Raw genomic sequence first — 21,227 nt, forward strand, 5'->3', positions numbered from 1 at the left:
AACTTGGTTCCTCTTTTGCTTCCCAGAAGCGCAGGGTCTCCAATAACTATGATGGGCTGCGATGGCCAGCTCAATCCACTGAACAAGGCTTGCAGAGCCTCCAATCCTTGAGAGCAGACCGAGGCGCGTCCTGTCGCTTCCAAGGTCAGAACAACTCTGACGTTGGCGCCGCCCGGGCACTCGGTGACGTCATGGCGGGCCCTGATTTGTCGCCCGCGACCCACGTCGGCCAATCCGCGATCGGCTAATGTCCCTTCCAAAAGGTCATATCTGCCATAGGGGATACTGTTTCATTTTATAACAGGGCGCCAATTTTCCTTTATTTACAACTTATAATATAACTTCCTTCCATTAAATGGCAGCCGGTCTGGTCGCCACATATGTCAATAGACTCCCTGAAACTCAGAGAATCAGTAGGGAGAACTGATATGACTCTTTAAGCCGGCAAACGAAAGAAATAGGAGAGGGCACCGTAACAATGGAAATAATAAAATGCAAATACAAGCTAATTAATTATTTATGCAAAATCTAAGCAAAAATGGAATAAAATCACTCCCTATACTTAACACTCCCTACCGAGGCATGGAAATGAACTATTTCCCTATACAAACTGTAGCAAACTATACCTTTTACTGCGACCAGCTGATGTTCTATTGATCTATATGGGAGGGGTGAGAGTGGATGACCTCCCTCAGTTGTTGACTGGCCCACACTGAATCTCCCTCGCTCTGCCTTCCTCACAGCTAGTCAGAGCTTGGGGGTATTCCTACACCAGGTTTACTAAGTTGGTTGAACTCTCTTAAACTGATGGTAATTGCACAGGCATCTTAGGGAAAGGCTATTTCCAATTACAATATGGCTATTTGACCTTTGAGAATTATTAAACATGGAAGGCTTTGGTGACCTTTGACCCAGGGTCGTCAAGATTAATCCGCGTCAGATGCTAGTCCCCTGCTTGTGACATCACTGACCTACCTTGAGGTTACCTTGAGGTGCTTCCGGGGCTTAGCGTCCCCGCGGCCCGGTCGTCGACCAGGCCTCCTGGTTGCTGGACTCATCAACCAGGCTGTTGGACGCGGCTGCTCGCAGCCTGACGTATGAGTCACAGCCTGGTTGATCAGGTATCCTTTGGAGGTGCTTATCCAGTTCTCTCTTGAACACTGTGAGGGGTTTGCCAGTTATATCCCTTATGTGTAGCGGAAGCGTGTTGAACAGTCTCGGGCCTCTGATGTTGATAGAATTCTCTCTCAGGGTACCTGTTGCACCTCTGCTTTTCAACGGGGGTATTCTGCACATCCTGCCATGTCTTCTGTTCTCATGTGATGTTATTTCTGTGTGCAGGTTTGGGACCAGCCCCTCTAACATTTTCCACGTGTAAATTATTATATATCTCTCCCGCCTGCGCTCAAGGGAGTACAGATTTAGGCTCTTTAGTCGGTCCCAATAGTTTTGGTGTTTTACTGAGTGAATTCTAGCAGTATAGGATCTCTGCACGACCTACAGGTCGGCAATTTCTCCAGCTTTGAAAGGGGCTGTCATTGTGCAGCAGTACTCCACTCTAGTGTCATCTGCAAAGGATGATACAGTGCTATAGTTTGTGTTCTTGTCTATGTCTGATATGAGGATGAGAAAAAGTACTAGAGCAAGCACAGTACCCTGGGGGACTGAGCTCTTCACGGTTGATGGGCTGGATTTTATTTTGTTGACTATTACACATTGGGTTCTGTTGGTCAGGAAATTGTAGATCCATCTGCCTACTTTTCCGGTAATTCCTGTTAAACGCATTTTATGTGCAATAACGCCATGATCACATTTATCAAAAGCTTTTGCGAAATCTGTGTAAATTACATCAGCGTTTTGTTTATCTTCCATAGCATCTAATGCCATATCATAGTGGTCCAGCAACTGCGACAGGCAAGAGCGCCCTGTTCTGAAACCGTGTTGTCCGGGGTTATGGAGATGCTGTGATTCCATGTATTTTGTGATCTTACTTCTTAGCACTCTCTCAAAATTTTTTATAATGTGCGATGTTAGTGCTATCGGTCTTTAATTTTTTGCCTCTGCCTTATTTCCTCCTTTATGAAGTGGTGCTATCTCTGCTGTTTTTAGTATATCAGGAATAACGCCAGTATCTAGGCTTTGTCTCCACAGAATGTGGAGGGCCTGCGATAGTGGTTTTTTACAGTTCTTGATGAATATGGAGTTCCAAGAATCCGGGCCTGGTGCAGAGTGCATAGGCATACTGTTTATGGCTTCTTCAAAATCTAGTGGGGATAGGGTGACGTCTGATATATGATTTGATGTTGGTATCATATCCATGAAAAATTCATTTGGGTTATCAATCTTTAGTGCGTTTAATGGCTCACTGAAAACAGAGTCGTACTGCTTCCTCAGTAGCTCGCTCATTTCTTTGTTGTCATCGGTGAAAGTTCCATCTCCCTTTCGCAGGGGCCCGATACTAGATGTGGCTTTTGATCTTGATTTTGCATAGGAGAAAAAATATTTCGGATTTCTATTTCACTGATGGCCTTTTGCTCTCTTTGCCTCTCCTGGGTTTTGTATGATTCTTGCAGCTTGAGTTCAATTGTTTCTATTTCTCTACCTAACCTTCTTCGCCGTTCTTGAGATAAGGTGCGACTCTCAAGTTGTTCCGCGATTCGTTTTCTTCGCCTATATAGGGAACGACGTTCCCGTTCCAATCTGCATCTCTTTCTCTTTTTTCTTAGGGGTATGCGGTTTGAACATATTTCTAGTGCTACTGAGCTTATTTTTTCCAGGCACTGGTTCAGGTTTGCATTTTCTAGCTGTTCTTCCCAGTTTATTTCTGTGAAGTCCTGGTTTATTTGCTCCCAGTTTATCTGTTTATTATTGAAGTTGAATTTGCTTAAATCTCCTCCACCGGGAATCTGGACTGGTTTTGAAGGTCTACTCCCTATGGTTGTCATAACTTCAATTAAGTTGTGGTCTGAATAACAGGTATTTGTAATCATTATGTTCCAAATCAATTCATCATTATTAGTGAAAATGAGGTCCAGCGTGTTCTCCTTCCTAGTTGGTTCTACTATTTGCTGGTTTAAGGCAACCAATACTCTTGATACATGAAAATACTTGTAATATTCTTGATACATGAACAGAATATATTATTGAATATAATATGAATGAAGACTTGAATTTCTCAAAATTACTGAATTCTGTAAAATAATTCATTATACATTGCTTAAGAGAAAGGCGCTGGCAATTTTGTAATCTTAACCGCTAATCCCAGGAGAGATGCCCCGTGCTTCCCCAGTCACGTCACTACCGCTTCACTTCAACTTTCCAAACCCCCATGTCTATGAGAGACTGTACTGAATAATTCCCTACAACAAACCTCGTTTGTTGCACCAGACTCTACAATGAATTCGAACGGAAGAATAGCTAAAAACACATCGCAACAGGTACAACAAGGCAAACAGGCGGGGTATACAGAACTAGACCATACCTGGCCGTAATCAGTGATAGGTAAGCACAGTGGTAGTGGAATGTGGTGGGTAGTGGTTGTGGAGTGTTGCGGATGTGGTGATTGTTGTGGTGGTAGTGGAGTGTTGTGGAGGTGGTGGTGGAGTGTTGTGGTGGAGTGTTGTGGTGGAGTGTTGTGGAGGTGGTGGTGGAGTGTTGTGGAGGTGGTGGTGGAGTGTTGTGGTGGAGTGTTGTGGAGGTGGTGGTGGAGTGTTGTGGTGGAGTGTTGTGGAGGTGGTGGTGGAGTGTTGTGGAGTGTTGTGGTGGAGTGTTGTGGAGGTGGTGGTGGAGTGTTGTGGTAGAGTGTTGTGGAGGTGGTGGTGGAGTGTTGTGGAGGTGGTGGTGGAGTGTTGTGGAGGTGGTGGTGGAGTGTTGTGGTGGAGTGTTGTGGTGGAGTGTTGTGGAGGTGGTGGTGGAGTGTTGTGGAGGTGGTGGTGGAGTGTTGTGGTGGAGTGTTGTGGTGGAGTGTTGTGGAGGTGGTGGTGGAGTGTTGTGGAGGTGGTGGTGGAGTGTTGTGGAGGTGGTGGTGGAGTGTTGTGGAGGTGGTGGTGGAGTGTTGTGGTGGAGTGTTGTGGAGGTGGTGGTGGAGTGTTGTGGAGGTGGTGGTGGAGTGTTGTGGTGGAGTGTTGTGGAGGTGGTGGTGGAGTGTTGTGGTGGAGTGTTGTGGAGGTGGTGGTGGAGTGTTGCGGTGGAGTGTTGTGGTGGAGTGTTGTGGAGGTGGTGGTGGAGTGTTGTGGTGGAGTGTTGTGGAGGTGGTGGTGGAGTGTTGTGGAGGTGGTGGTGGAGTGTTGTGGAGGTGGTGGTGGAGTGTTGTGGAGGTGGTGGTGGAGTGTTGTGGAGGTGGTGGTGGAGTGTTGTGGAGGTGGTGGTGGTGGTGGTTGTGGAGTGTTGTGGGGGTGGTGGTTGTGGAGTGTTGTGGAGGTGGTGGTGGAGTGTTGTGGAGGTGGTGGTGGTTGTGGAGTGTTGTGGGGGTGGTGGTGGTTGTGGAGTGTTGTGGAGGTGGTGGTGGTGGTGGTTGTGGAGGTGGTGGTGGTGGTTGTGGAGTGTTGTGGAGGTGGTGGTGGTGGTTGTGGAGTGTTGTGGTGGTGGTGGTGGTGGAGTGTTGTGGAGGTGGTGGTGGTAGTGGAGTGTTGTGGAGGTGGTGGTGGTTGTGGAGTGTTGTGGAGGTGGTGGTGGTGGTGGAGTGTTGTGGAGGTGGTGGTGGTGGTTGTGGAGTGTTGTAGAGGTGGTGGTTGTGGAGTGTTGTGGAGGTGGTGGTGGTGGTTGTGGAGTGTTGTGGAGGTGGTGGTGGTGGTTGTGGAGGTGGTGGTTGTGGAGGTGGTTGTGGAGTGTTGTGGAGGTGGTGGTGGTGGTGGTTGTGGAGTGTTGTGGAGGTGGTGGTGGTGGTGGTTGTGGAGTGTTGTGGAGGTGGTGGTGGAGTGTTGTGGAGGTGGTGGTGGTGGTGGTTGTGGAGTGTTGTGGAGGTGGTGGTGGTGGTGGTGGTGGTTGTGAAGTGTTGTGGTGGTGGTGGTGGTTGTGAAGTGTTGTGGAGGTGGTGGTGGTTGTGGAGGTGGTGGTGGTTGCGAAGTGTTGTGGTGGTGGTTGTAAAGTGTTGTGTGTTGGGATAGAACTGTTGACAACCCAACACATTTAATTTAGGTTTATTCTGAATGTTTATCCTAATGCTTCGTTGTACTACAACGGGGTACATGAATCTGAACAGGTGTCAGCCTCAGCCGGACCTGTTGTCAGGTGCGACACACTTTGTGCTGCGGTCTGACAAAGGACAAGAAAATAAGATGGTATACAACTTCATCATGGATATATTGTGATATATCTCTAATCACCTTATATACAATATTTTTTGTATAAATATATGTGTGCATTGTACACAAGTACAGTTAAATATATATATAGAGAGAGAGATACTACGACCATGCTACGGTCGTCTCTTGTCCGATTGATCTTCCCACTTATAAATCATCTACTTTCCTGCAATTTGTACCGCTATCAGGAAAATCAGCGCGTTACTTCCATGCCGACCTCTAAATCTCAAAGCTGTTATCTTCCATAACTTTCAAGAACGTCGACCATGCCTCGAGGTCCTCTTCCTTCATGAGGGTGGAGCACACTAACAGTTGGGTCCGTTGGTCACACATCCAAACGCGACGACAGCCTGTTGACTCAATGGAGGGGAGTAGATGTCTGTCTCTCCACATGCTCCGGCCAGCACACGTTACCTCGCCCGGTGGTTCTGATTGGCTAACAGAAATTCCCGCCACCGGACGAGCCATACCGTGCTGACCGTTAACGACCTCCATGGTTGTTAACCTCGTTCTTCCTGTAATAATGAACGTATGACTTAAATAATCGTGCCTTTGTGCGATGAAATAACACGATACGATATATCGTAACATGTGGTGGTGGTGGTTGTGAAGTGTTGTGGAGGTGGTGGTGGTGGTGGTGGGGTGGAGTGTTGTGGAGGTACCTGGTTGATACCTGGTTGATGGGGTTCTGGGAGTTCTTCTACTCCCCAAGCCCGGCCCGAGGCCAGGCTCGACTTGTGAGAGTTTGGTCCACCAGGCTGTTGCTTGGAGCGACCCGCAAGCCCACATACCCACCACAGCCCGGTTGGTCCGGCACTCCTTGGAGGAATAAATCTAGTTTCCTCTTGAAAATGTCCACGGTTGTTCCGGCAATATTTCTTATGCTTGCTGGGAGGACGTTGAACAACCGCGGACCTCTGATGTTTATACAGTGTTCTCTGATTGTGCCTATGGCACCTCTGCTCTTCATTGGTTCTATTCTACATTTTCTTCCATGTCGTTCACTCCAGTACGTTGTTATTTTACTGTGTAGATTTGGTACTTGGCCCTCCAGTATCTTCCAGGTGTATATTATTTGATATCTCTCTCGTCTTCTTTCTAGTGAGTACATTTGGAGGGCTTTGAGACGATCCCAATAATTTAGGTGCTTTATTGCATCTATGCGTGCCGTATATGTTCTCTGTATTCCCTCTATTTCAGCAATCTTTCCTGCTCTGAAGGGGGAAGTGAGTACTGAACAGTACTCAAGACGGGACAACACAAGAGACTTGAAGAGTACAACCATTGTGATGGGATCCCTGGATTTGAAAGTTCTCGTAATCCATCCTATCATTTTTCTGGCTGTCGCAATATTTGCTTGGTTATGCTCCTTAAACGTTAGGTCGTCAGACATTATTATTCCCAAATCCTTTACATGCTGTTTTCCTACTATGGGTACATTTGATTGTGTTTTGTACTCTGTATTATGTTTAAGGTCCTCATTTTTACCGTACCTGAGTACCTGGAATTTATCACTGTTAAACATCATGTTGTTTGGTGGTGGTGGTTGTGGAGTGTTGTGCAGGTGGTGGTGGTTGTGGAGGTGGTGGTGGTTGTGGAGTGTTGTGGAGGTGGTGGAGTGTTGTGGAGTGTTGTCCAGAAGAGGTCGCCTCCACAACCACCGCCAGAGGTGACGGTGTACACGTGGCCAGAGACCACAAGGCCAGGCTCGTCGCACAACATTATGCTGGCCCGAGGCCGGGCTCGGGGACTAAAACAACTCCAAAATTCTCTCCAGGTGTGTCAGATCTATATCTACCACAGACCTGACATCTGCCCTGTGAATCATGCACCGCCTGACTCGCCGGATCACTTTCCCAGCTCATTAGAGGAACATTTCAAAGTAACTCTTACTAGGAAGAGTCCGTCATCAGAGACTGATCTGTGACATTACATGACTATAGACCCTTTGTGTTACACAATAGTGAACTAATTACAAGATTGTTCTCCTTATATTTGACCATCACTTAGTTCATAACCTGGAACAATTCTACGGATAGGTTAGTGATGCACGATAACGAATCACCACAAATTTTGATCCAATAACGCCGCCTCTCACCATTAACTAGTCGCCGTATCAGTGGATAATATAAAGACTAAAATATAACTCTTAAAGCCTAACAACAATGCCCGACAGATCGAGCTTTACTCCTTTAACAAAAATCCTTTGTTATCGTGATTTAGTTAATATCCACTCAAATGATTTACAGATACATTAGTCTACCAACAAAATTTAATAATATTAAATAGCTTTCTTTAGAACATCGAATATTGCAAAACCCAAGCCTGTAAAGGATTTGTTATTTTGTGAAATGGATATTCGTTTTACGGTAATACAATATCGTAACATTTAATATTGCGCCCCAGCTCTGTGTCTCTAGACTTATGCAGTACAATCCACATTTTGTAACTATTATGTTTGCGTGTCATTAATATGTCTATTGAGCCTATTGTAATGGCTACTTCCTCGACTAAAACAACGCAACATAACAGTTTATTTGTCTCCACTCTCCGAAAAAACTGTTTACTGCGTTTTTTTTCAGACTTCATGATAAAACACGTCACTGAACCTAACAGCATAAACCTCTCTGTACGTTATTCATATGAATTCATTTGCCTTAGTATTTTGTATGGTTTCAGACATGATTCCCATGAGAAACAAAGCCAAGAGTTCATTTAGAGAAATGATTGCCAAACGTGTTCGTAATTATGCCTCCATTAGTTGTATAAACATTTCCAGTGTCGCCATTGCTGTTTTATACCTACAATGGCATTATTCTAATCTTATTTGAAACCAGAAGAGTGACCAATTCTGCGTTTCCGAACGCCAGTCTACTCGTACAGATTTGACTACCGGGAATCGAACCCAGAACCCCAGGCTTAACATACTGGTTAAGCAACTGAACTACCGGCCCTCATGTCTCTAGGTGCTCCCCTACAGTGCTCCGAGCGCCTCCCAGGGTCTCCTAACCGCCCACGTTAGGTATTACCGTGCTCGAATATTAACCTAAGTCTCGTTGCTCCACCGAGATTTTAGTATTGAAATTTACAATAGCTAAGAGACTATTTAGAGCGTAGTGCTTAAATATACGAGTTAACTTTAATATATAGTGACCCTGCCTCCTGCAGACCAGGCCTCTTGCAGACTAGGCCTCTTGCAGACCCTGCCTCCTGCAGACCAGGCCTCTTGCAGACCAGGCCTCTTGCAGACCAGGCCTCTTGCAGACCAGGCCTCTTGCAGACCAGGCCTCTTGCAGACTAGGCCTCTTGCAGTGTTGCGTATTGCACACTGAGAGACATTCCATGTGTTTGCGTGTTCTGGGAGAGCGGCCACACCCTCAACTGCCGTACTCATTATAACAACGTCTTACCTCCAAGACGCCGAGAACGTCGATGGTGTTCGCCACATCACCTAACACACGTATTAGCTCCACCTTTCACACGCGTTAGCACCAAATAACACACGCGTTAGCACCACCTAACACACGTCTTGGCGCTACTTATGTCTCCGTCCGAATGACCAGCGGCTCAGAAATACGAAGCACAAACCACCAGTTCGAACCACCGCTCGTTAGCTGTGTCGAAGCAGAGGCTCCGTTCGTCACAGAAATGTTGACTTATTCTTGCAATTCTTGCGTTGTCATTCTTGCAACGACACTTGCACTCCATCATCAAAACAATTTATCCTCGAGGTTAATAACATCTAAGTCATAAACTGGCTTATTAAAAACCTTAATTAGTTAGTGTTTAAGTTATTATTCTCTTGACCATGTTCGAAGCTGTGAGCGTGAAGGTGCCTCGATCACATCCAGCCAGAGGTGTAAACACTTCCTAAACCAGCGTGACCAAAACACCTTCCCCAAGACTAATCTTATAATAATATTCATTATAATATAAAAATACATTTTTTTCTGTATTTTATATATTTTCTGTATCACATATAGATTCTGTTACTTGGTTGTGTTGTTTGACTCCAAACCTGACATTAACTTTTACAGAAGTCGGGAGTTGTTTTATAAATAGGGATTGGTTGGAGTCTCATTGTTAATCTGATTATTTTTGATACACCTATTTACTATTTAAAATAAATTGCATCGTAATACCAAATTACAGTCGCGTCTGGTAGTTCTGATGATGAATGTGCCCGTAGACCTCTTACGAGGCCTCCAGGTTAGCGGTCTGGTCTACCTGGTTGTTTGATGTCGCTGCTCGCAGTCTGACGTGTGAGCCACCACCTAGTTGATCACGTACCCCCCTTACAGACGTTTATGAACTTATGTTCTTGAAGTTCCCTTGTATACGCAGAAAGTGGACAGGTGGGAATGTATATAGGGAAGGTGTTGAGCCCTTATTGAATAAAGAACTGTATCTTAGCTTACCTATTGCATCTGGGCTTCTCAATGGGCCTATCTTGCACTTCCTGCCGTGCCTCCTGATCTTGTAAGGAATAATTTCCGGGAGTAAATTGGGAACTGGTCTCTTTAATATTGACCAGGTGTAAATTATTCAGCCCGTCCTCAGGCGAGGCTCGTTAGAGCGGCGGCCGTCGCATCCCCTCCCCCTACCCCAGATGTATTCATTAGTTTTAACATTATGTGAATTAAAAATTGGTATGTTTTTATATATGAGTTAATATTATTATATAATAAATGTATGTAAAGTTAGGCGTTTGTTAGGTTAGATGTTTAAGTTCTGTTGAAGATTATTTGCATTTGAAGTAGGTAAATGAAGTATATTTTAAGTATTTCCGTCCAAGACTCAAGGTCATAATTACCTACAGAGCATAAACACCTAACCTAACCAGTGCCTAAATATGTACAATATACTAATACATTATAATATTAATTTATATATAAGAAAAGTTATGCTTTGAATGAACAGTATGTTAAAATTGATGAATGCATCTTTGGGGTCGACCGCTGGATGGAATAGACTTGGTTTGAGGACGGGTTATGCAAATACAAATAATTGCCAACGGATCATACACACACAACCAAACCTACTTATGATGGAGTGTTTGGGGTGGTGACTGCGTGGACGACCACATCTGAGGACGAATTATATAAAGTGTTCTTCATTGTTTCTACAAAGCTTAGATTACCAGCATCTGATCTTTGTATGTGTTCTCGACTAGTAAGCTCTTATTGCCTGAATATTAACTACTTCCTTTCTTATCTGCTTCTCTGTCTCACTGACTCTCTCTCTGTCTTTCTCTCTCCCTGTCTCTCTCTGTCTCTTTCTCCCCTCCGTGCTGAGTGAAAGGAGCGGAGGAAGATGAATCATGGTGGGTGCTGTCATTCACTGGTAGAAAGAGAGAGAAGACGGATGGAGATGCTGGGAAGGTGAGTGGCTGCTTCTTGGTGAGGGAGAGAGAGAGAGAGAGAGAGAGAGAGAGAGAGAGAGAGAGAGAGAGAGAGAGAGAGAGAGAGAGAGAGAGAGAGAGAGAGAGAGAGAGAGAGAGAGAGAGAGAGAGAGAGAGAGAGAGAGAGAGAGAGAGAGAGAGAGAGAGAGAGACGAAATAATGGAAGGAGGGAGACAAGGAAAAGAAAGATCGCTACAGGGGGAGAGAAGAATAGCAAGTAATGAGATTACGAGGAGGAGAGAGTGAGAAAGGACGGAGAAGGTGAGGAAATAGTACAGATCAAGATGGGATGGATTAGAAAAGGCAGATGAAAGGAAGGCAGGGAGGAAGATAACGAAGCAGACAGAGGGAAATCTGGAAGACAGAGAGGGCAGCAATGATGGAGAAATAGTCAGAAATATGAAAAACTAAGGAAACAGACAAGGCAGGAGAAGGTGAAACAGATAGGAAGAACTACAGGGATGGAGAGATGCTTAGAGAGGAGGGATGCTGGGAGAAACGAATGGAAGGATGCCAGAGTGCGAGGAAACTGAGAATGCAAAAATGAAGAAAACTATTACACACAGAACTTACAACAGCATGATATATCAAATGAATAAATCCACAAGGGCGGTGATGAGGGTTCGAACTTACGTCCACGATGATCATAGACGCGCCTTAATCGACTGCGCCATGACATGGTAAAAGAATTGCAACCGGGAGTTCTACTGACCTTACACGGATCCTGCAGCCTCTCCGAGATACAGACCAGGGTTTTACACAATTCCCCCATGCACTCGGGCTCTGTCAACAAGCTGTTCTACTTCTTCGCCCTTGTGTGTATTGAAGTAAGGGCGAAGAGGGAATTGTCTAAAACCCCAGTTTGTGTCTGGGAGAGACTGCGGGATCTGTGTGCGAGCAGTAGCAATGCCGATTGCAATTCTTGTTCCATGTCGTGGCGCAGTCGATTAAGGCGCGTCTAGGATCATCCTGGACGTAAGTTCGAGCCCTCATCAAGATTTATTCAAGAAACTATTATTAATGTTTGTAAATTTCGTTCAAAATTAATCAGAGTTTAGAAAGTCTTTGGAGCAGAACAACGTGATCGAACCAGCATCCTTGGCCGCCCCAACCCCTGTACTCCAATGTTATTCTTACACATAAATCACGTTATTTTAATTTCGCAGGTGAAGAACTCTACTACATATTGAGTGTATTTCACATATACTTGCATTGGCTACTACCTCGGTGCCTCTGTACTCCTTGAGGGCCGGGACGGATCCTCCAGGTTGTGTAACGTTTAGCATGTCATGCTCCCTGGGTCCGACGCACGTCTGAGGGTGACTCAAGACGATAGTTTGATCCAGCCATCCTGCTCCAAAGATTTTATCATAGACATATCGTGTTATTGTGATTTATTTGTGTAAACAGAGTTGTTATTAACTGTAGCAGAGCACCTGGTTCCGGGCGTTATCGTCGCCGTTCAGTTGTGAAGTACTTTCATGTGCACATAAAAAAGTAGAGTTTTTGGAAAGCCTCGATTGGATGTGGGTTTCCATAATGAGGTGATCAACTCACTTCAGCTGCTTCCTCCCTGATATAAATAATATTAGCACTCTCGTTTACTCTTTCCATGTTTGATATTGGAAGAGAACATTGATTTTGGAATCAAAATGATTGGAGGAATTAATAATATCAAGTAAAGTCAGAAACTAAGTAGAACAAATAATATAAATTGTGCAGTGTGGCTTGAACTTACAAAAGCTTATAAACTTTTCCCCACTGAGGCCATATTCACGGCCATAAATGCTTTGTTTTCATTTTAAATGTGCTCAAAGGATTGTTCCATGTTGCAGTTGAAAAAACAATTACATGAAAATTGTTAATGAAAACATAAGTTTGCTAAACAAAAGATGGTCAGTAGAAACGCCCATTTAATAATTTATTTTGGTCGAAGACAGGAAGCCTGTGAATATATATTTCAAGGTTTTATTGAGGACCCTAACCAGGATTTCCACCCCACAAACTGTGACCTGGCGCCCGGGTACCTTGTTACTAATTAGTAAACAAATACATTAGGTGAAAGGAAACGTGGCCAACCATTTCTGTCTCGCCCGGGAGTCGAACCCGGAATCCTAGATTGTGAGTCGAGAACGAAGCCAACTGCACTACGAGACCCTTTATCATACCATGATATTTATATATATAAGACTTCTTACATTGTAGTACAGCCACCAGCACGCGTAGCGTTCCGGGCAGGTCCTTAATCCTAATTTTCCCCGGAATACGACCCTCCAAGTCGTTAACAACCAGGTACCCATTTACTGCTGGGTGAACAGAGGCTACAGTTAAGGATTGGCGCCCAGTCAATCCTCCCCAGTTAGGATACGACCCCCGGCCAAAGCGCTCTCGAAGCGCCGAGCGAGTGCTTACCACTGCGCCACGGGGGGCTGCAATATAATGTATAATATTTTTTAATATAATATAACATTTATTTACATGTATAAATATGTATAATTATTATTATACAGTATTTTATATGGAAATAAGTGCAGCAAAAGATTACTCATCGTAAAAATAATAAAATACTTGAAGGTGATGCTTCATTATTTATGAAAGTGACGACAGTGAGGTGGAACATGATTATTATTGTTATTCTGGTATATTGTATAAGATTATATTGGATTATATTAGATTGTATTGTTTTGTTTCACTACTTTACGTTTTCCGTGTAATTAATAGTTTAATAATTTCCTGTGATGGACAAATATGTTAATAAAGCTTAATTTACAGTGTGACACATGTATGACCTAGTGTGACATAGGTGTGACCCAGGTATGGCCTAGTGTGATACATGTATGACCTAGTGTTCATGTGTCCTAGTGTTCACATGTGTTCGGAGTCGGGGACGCCTGAGCAGAGCGGGGAGTCGGAGACGCCTAAGCAGAGCGGGGAGTCGGAGACGCCTGAGCAGAGCGGGGAGTCGGAGACGCCTGAGCAGAGCGGGGAGTCGGAGACGCCTAAGCAGAGCGGAGAGTCGCGGACGCCTGAGCAGAGCGGGGAGTCGGGGACGCCTGAACAGAGCGGGGAGTCGGGGACGCCTGAGCAGAGCGGGGAGTCGGGGGCGCCTGAGCAGAGCGGGGAGTCGGGGACGCCTGAGCAGAGCGGGGAGTCGGGGACGCCTGAGCATAGCGGGGAGTCGGGGACGCCTGAGCAGAGCGGGGAGTCTGGGACGCCTGAGCAGAGCGGGGAGTCGGGGACGCCTGAGCAGAGCGGGGAGTCGGGGACGCCTGAGCAGAGCGGGGAGTCGGGGACGCCTGAGCAGAGCGGGGAGTCGGAGACGCCTGAGCAGAGCGGGAAGTCGGAGACGCCTGAGCAGAGCTGGGAGTCGGAGACGCCTGAGCAGAGCTGGGAGTCGGAGACGCCTGTGCAGAGCGCGGTGTCGATAGCGCCGGAGCAAAGCGCGGTGTTGCAGGCCCCAGAGCAGAGTGTCGGGGACGCCGCAGCAGAGTGCGGTCCCTGGCAAAGGGACACAAACAAAACAAGGCCCCAAAATCTGTTGGTATTACAAATGGGCTACCTGTAAGCATGGGGAATCGGGAAGAATAAATGGAACATGTACATACGATCACCCTAGAAAGTGCAGAAACCTCCTCAATACAGGTAAATGTACCAAAACCTGTGAATTCTTTCACCCAGAAATTTGCAAGAACTCTTTGGACAGGAAAGAGTGCTTCAATGCTGAATGTCCAGCTTTTCATATAAGAGGTACCAGGCGAATAAAACAGACAGACCGCCACTATGAAAACAGCCACTACTCCATCGACCGGGATAATTTTTTTAACAAGAGGAGGAGGAGAAGAATGGCTAAAAATGACCAGACTCTACCACCAACTCTGTCAAATGCTAGAGAGGACGCAAACACAGTGGCCTCCTTACCAGAGCCTCAGATATTAACACCAAGTAAGGCTTCCAGCACTTCCACTAACATCATTTATATTTGCCAACATCCAGAGTATAAAAACATGCAAATCCAACAAAGTTCACTTTATAGATGGTCTTCTTCATGAGGCAAATGCAGTGTTTGCAGCCCTAACAGAAATCCACATAAAGGTCTACCATGATGGTGAAATATGGATCTCAGAGTACAATCTTTTCCGATGTGATAGGAAACACCGGCTTCAGGGTGGGGTCAGCAGCCTCTACATCAAACACACACTCATCTGTACTGAGCTGCTAAACGCCTCAAATGATATGGTGGAAGTGCTGATAATCAAAATAGAGATCCTAAATGTAGTTATTAAATGAATTGTTATTGTATATAAGTCACCGGAGGCAAACCCTCAGCAGTTTAAAGACCAACTAATGAAAATAAAACACTGCTTGGAAAACCTTACAAATCCAGCTCCGAACATCATCCTGCTTGGGGACTTCAACCTACGGCACCTGAAATTGAAACACCTGGCTAATACAGTAATATCAGAAAGAATACCAGGAAGTAGCCTAAATGAACAGGCACATGCAAATGACCTGCTACGGATGTGCGACAGGTTTGCCTTAAACCAGCAAATAGTAGAACCAACTAGGAAGGAGAACACGCTGGACCTCGTTTTCACTAATAATGATGAATTGATCAGGAACATAATGATTACAAATACCTGTTACTCAGATCACAACTTAATTGAAGTTATGACAACCATGGGGAATAGACCTTCAAAACCAGTCCAGATTCCAGGTGAAGGAGATTTCAGCAAATTCAACTTCAATAATAAACAGATAAACTGGGAGCAAATAAACCAGGACTTCACAGAAATAAACTGGGAAGATCAGCTAGAAAATGCAAACCTGAACCAGTGTCTGGAAAAAATAAGCTCAGTAGCACTAGAAATATGTTCAAACCGCATACACCCCTAAGAAAAAAACGAACGAGATGCAGATTGGAACGGGAACGTCGTTCCCTATATAGGCGAAGAAAACGAAACGCGGAACAACTTGAGAGTCGCACCCTATCTCAAGAACGGCGAAGAAGGTTAGGTAGAGAAATAAAAACAATTGAACTCAAGCTACAAGAATCATACAAAACCCAAGAGAGGCAAAGAGAGCAAAAAGCCATCAGTGAAATAGAGAGAAATCCGAAATATTTTTTCTCCTATGCAAAATGAAGATCAAAAACCACATCTAGTATCGGGCCCTTTTGAAAGGGAGATGGAACTTTCACCGATGACAACAAAGAAATGAACGAGCTACTGAGGAAGCAGTACGACTCTGTTTTCAGCGAGCCATTAAACGCACTAAAGATTGATAACCCAAATGAATTTTTCATGGATATGATACCAACATCAATTCATATATCAGACGTCACCCTATCCCCACTGGATTTTGAAGAAGCCATAAACAGTATGCCTATGCACTCTGCACCAGGCCCGGATTCTTGGAACTCCATATTCATCAAGAACTGTAAAAAACACTATCACAGGCCCTCCACATTCTGTGAAGAACTGGCGTTATCCCTGATGTACTAAAAACAGCAGAGATAGCACCACTTCATAAAGGAGGAAATAAGGCAGAGGCAAAAAATTACAGACCAATAGCACTAACATCGCACATCATAAAAAAATTTGAGAGTGCTAAGAAGTAAGATCACAAAATACATGGAATCAGAGCATCTCCATAACCCCGGACAACATGGTTTCAGAACAGGGCGCTCTTGCCTGTCGCAGTTGCTGGACCACTATGATATGGCATTAGATGCTATGGAAGACAAACAAAACGCAGATGTAATTTACACAGATTTCGCAAAAGCTTTTGATAAATGTGACATGGACAATACACTTGGATGACACAATACACTTGTGTCATCCAAGTGTATTGAAATAGACTTGTTAACTAGACGGTTGAAAGGGTGGCAGCATTTGTTAACATAGCTCGCTGCGATTAATTAGCTGTCCGTTTAACAGCAATTAGTGTAATTACCCACTGAATGCTTGATGGGCAAGTGTTTGTGTAATTATAGTTAGCGAGTTATTGTGTTGACAGTTTGACTTGTCTGTAGGAGACAAGATTTTGATTATTGCAGACTAATTGTTGCTGACTGCAGTTGACAGTCAATTAACGTAATTAATCACTGATCAATTAGAGTAATTTATTAGGCATTTGTTTGATTATCGTCTCTGGAGACGAGAGTTAAAGCAACTGGGGTTACCGGAGACCTGCCTCGTGGTTGTGGGATTTTAACATAATTGCAGAGTGCTGCAAGAGTTTTGTTGCAATTTGCGTCCTCTGTGAACACTCCGATTGTTCAAGTAGTTCATTTATTCAGCCGGAAGCAAACACAGGAAGGCAGGCGATGAGTCACAATAACGTGGCTGAAGAATGTTGACCAGACCACACACTAGAAGGTGAAGGGACGATTGTCACAATCGACTTGAGAATGGTCCAGGACGGACCGAAACGTCGTCGTCCCTTCACCTTCTAGTGTGTACTCACCTAGTTGTGTTTGCGGGGGTTGAGCTCTGGCTCTTTGGTCCCGCCTCTCAACCGTCAATCAACAGGTGTACAGATTCCTGAGCCTATCGGGCTCTATCATATCTACACTTGAAACTGTGTATGGAGTCAGCCTCCACCACATCACCCCCTAATGCATTCCATTTGTCAACCACTCTGAAACTAAAAAAGTTCTTTCTAATATCTCTGTGTGGTCTGGTCAACGGCCACAGGAAGGATTCTGTGGTTATATTTGAGTGTGACATTAGACAGGAGTCTTTGCTACACTGTGGCTCTTGAATAGCCATATTTAATGTGTCACTGGAAGGACATTAACGTAACGTCAAGATTGTTGTTGTAGTAGAATTAGTTATTTTATGAATAAATTGTTATTGATGAAAAGAGAGGTGTTTTTATGTCAAATACTACAACACTACTGGCCCACATACATTGTGCAACTGTTCATGCGATATTTTTAACGAAGGCCTGCTTCTGGATTCGATCCTGATTCATAGCCACAAACATCAAATTAAATTTGGTGTGAGAACTCGAGACCTACACTTTCTGTACTTGCATTAGAGGAGGTCGACGACCGACTGGATAAAAATGTCAACTTCACTAGAATCAACATTTGCTCGCGCACTTCTATTAATTCATCTTAAAGTACAAGTTGCTCATGCAGTACAAATTGTTCATGCATGAACTCTGACCGAGTTCAATCTTCATGGTAAGATAAATAGAAAAAATCTCACATCAGGTATGACCTAGTGTGACAGGTGTGACCTAGCGTGACACAGGTGTGACCTAGTGTGACACAGGTGTGACCTAGCGTGACATAGGTATGATCTAGTGTGACACAGGTATGACCTAACATGACACAGGTATGACCTAGTGTGACACAGGTATGACCTAGCGTGACATAGGTATGATCTAGTGTGACACAGGTATGACCTAGCGTGAAACAGGTATGACCTAGTGTGACACAGGTATGACCTAGTGTGACACAGGTATGACCTAGTGTGACACAGGTATGACCTAGTGTGACACAGGTATGACCTAGTGTGACACAGGTATGACCTAGTGTGACCCAGGTATGACCAAGTGTGACACAGGTATGACCTAGTGTGACACAGGTATGACCTAGTGTGACAGGTATGAAGTAGTGTGACACAGGTATGACCTAGTGTGACCCAGGTATGACCTAGTGTGACCCAGGTATGACCTAGTGTGACACAGGTATGACCTAGTGTGACACAGGTATGAAGTAGTGTGACACAGGTATGACCTAGTGTGACCCAGGTATGACCTAGTGTGACCCAGGTATGACCTAGTGTGACACAGGTATGATCTAGTGTGACCCAGGTATGACCTAATGTAACACAGGTATGAAGTAGTGTGACACACGTATGACCTAGTGTGACCCAGGTATGACCTAGTGTGACCCAGGTATGACCTAGTGTAACACAGGTATGAAGTAGTGTGACACAGGTATGACCTAGTGTGACACAGGTATGACCTAGTGTAACACAGGTATGAAGTAGTGTGACACAGGTATGACCTAGTGTGACCCAGGTATGACCTAGTGTGACCCAGGTATGACCTAGTGTGACACAGGTATGACCTAGTGTGACCCAGGTATGACCTAGTGTAACACAGGTATGAAGTAGTGTGACACAGGTATGACCTAGTGTGACCCAGGTATGACCTAGTGTGACCCAGGTATGACCTAGTGTGACACAGGTATGACCTAGTGTGACCCAGGTATGACCTAGTGTGACCCAGGTATGACCTAGTGTGACCCAGGGATGACCTAGTGTGACACAGGTATGACCTAGCGTGACATAGGTATGATCTAGTGTGACACAGGTATGACCTAACATGACACAGGTATGACCTAGTGTGACACATGTATGACCTAGCGTGACACAAGTATGACCTAGTGTGACACAGGTATGACCTAGTGTGACACAGGTATGACCTAGTGTGACACAGGTATGACCTAGTGTGACACAGGTATGACCTAGTGTGACACAGGTATGACCTAGTGTGACCCAGGTATGACCAAGTGTGACACAGGTATGACCTAGTGTGACACAGGTATGACCTAGTGTGACAGGTATGAAGTAGTGTGACACAGGTATGACCTAGTGTGACCCAGGTATGACCTAGTGTGACCCAGGTATGACCTAGTGTGACACAGGTATGACCTAGTGTGACACAGGTATGAAGTAGTGTGACACAGGTATGACCTAGTGTGACCCAGGTATGACCTAGTGTGACCCAGGTATGAAGTAGTGTGACACACGTATGACCTAGTGTGACCCAGGTATGACCTAGTGTGACCCAGGTATGACCTAGTGTAACACAGGTATGAAGTAGTGTGACACAGGTATGACCTAGTGTGACACAGGTATGACCTAGTGTAACACAGGTATGAAGTAGTGTGACACAGGTATGACCTAGTGTGACCCAGGTATGACCTAGTGTGACCCAGGTATGACCTAGTGTGACACAGGAATGACCTAGTGTGACCCAGGTATGACCTAGTGTGACCCAGGTATGACCTAGTGTGACCCAGGGATGACCTAGTGTGACACAGGTATGACCTAGCGTGACATAGGTATGATCTAGTGTGACACAGGTATGACCTAACATGACACAGGTATGACCTAGTGTGACACAGGTATGACCTAGCGTGACACAAGTATGACCTAGCGTGACACAGGTACGACCTAGTGTGACCCAGGTATGACCTAGTGTGACACATGTATGACCTAGTGTGACCCAGGTATGACCTAGTGTGACACAAGTATGACCTAGTGTGACCCAGGTATGACCTAGTGTAACACAGGAATGACCTAGTGTGACACAGGTATGACCTAGTGTGACCCAGGTATGTCCTAGTGTGACCCAGGTATGACCTAGTGTGACCCAGGTATGACCTAGTGTGACCCAGGTATGACCTAGTGTGACCCAGGTATGACCTAGTGTGACCCAGGGATGACCTAGTGTGACCCAGGTATAACATAGTGTGACACAGGTATAACCTTGAAACTGCTGATAATATATAACTGCTGATTTATATGCAATGTTTGTGAAAAAAAATTATATTTATTGTTGTGATTCATGTATACTTATGACAATAAAAGCTGAAATATATATAAAATACAATGATAAAATATTAGTTTTTGAAGATACATATATGTTATCCATGACATTATCATTCAACATATCCATTATCATTCAATATTTCTGCAGTATGTTTGTCCAATTAATATCCCACCAATTAAAATTGTAAGCCATGTTATTCCAATTGTCTAAAAAATAGAAATAAATTTATTTCATTTGTGCATGGCAATTTATTCCAGCCAGAATTACAACGCCTTGTATACAGTTTATTGTAAATAAAACATATTATTCCTACAGTATTGACAATGCTAATATCACTAATAACATTAATAACAGTAGTAAAGACAAAAATAATAATAATAATATAATTTCTGGTAAAAAGGTAGATTTATGCTGTCTCTGGCCACACGTGTTATGAAATGCTCATAATATATAGTCTGGAGGGTCGTAGTGAACACCATTATTATAGTGGTGGCTGAGACAAGAATCGTTTCATGAACGCTGTTAAACAGTAACTGTTAACTTAACTCGGGATTAATAGTATATATTTGTTAATAAGTCGTATTTAATATATATATATATATATTTATATATATATATATATATATATATATATATATATATATATATATATATATATATATATATATATATATATATATAGAAATTACAGTCACCTGGTATAATGCTACACTAATTACAGTCACCTGGTATAATACTACACTAATTACAGTCACCTGGTACAATACCACACTAATTACAGTCAACTGGTGTAATACTACACTAATTACAGTCAACTGGTATAAGGCTACACTAATTACAGTCACCTGGTATAATACTACACTAATTACAGTCACCTGGTATAAGGCTACACTAATTACAGTCACCTGGTATAAGGCTACACTAATTACAGTCACCTGGTATAAGGCTAC

The sequence above is a fragment of the Procambarus clarkii genome, chromosome 40 (genome assembly GCF_040958095.1).
Source record: "Procambarus clarkii isolate CNS0578487 chromosome 40, FALCON_Pclarkii_2.0, whole genome shotgun sequence".
Classification (NCBI taxonomy): Eukaryota; Metazoa; Arthropoda; class Malacostraca; order Decapoda; family Cambaridae; genus Procambarus; species Procambarus clarkii.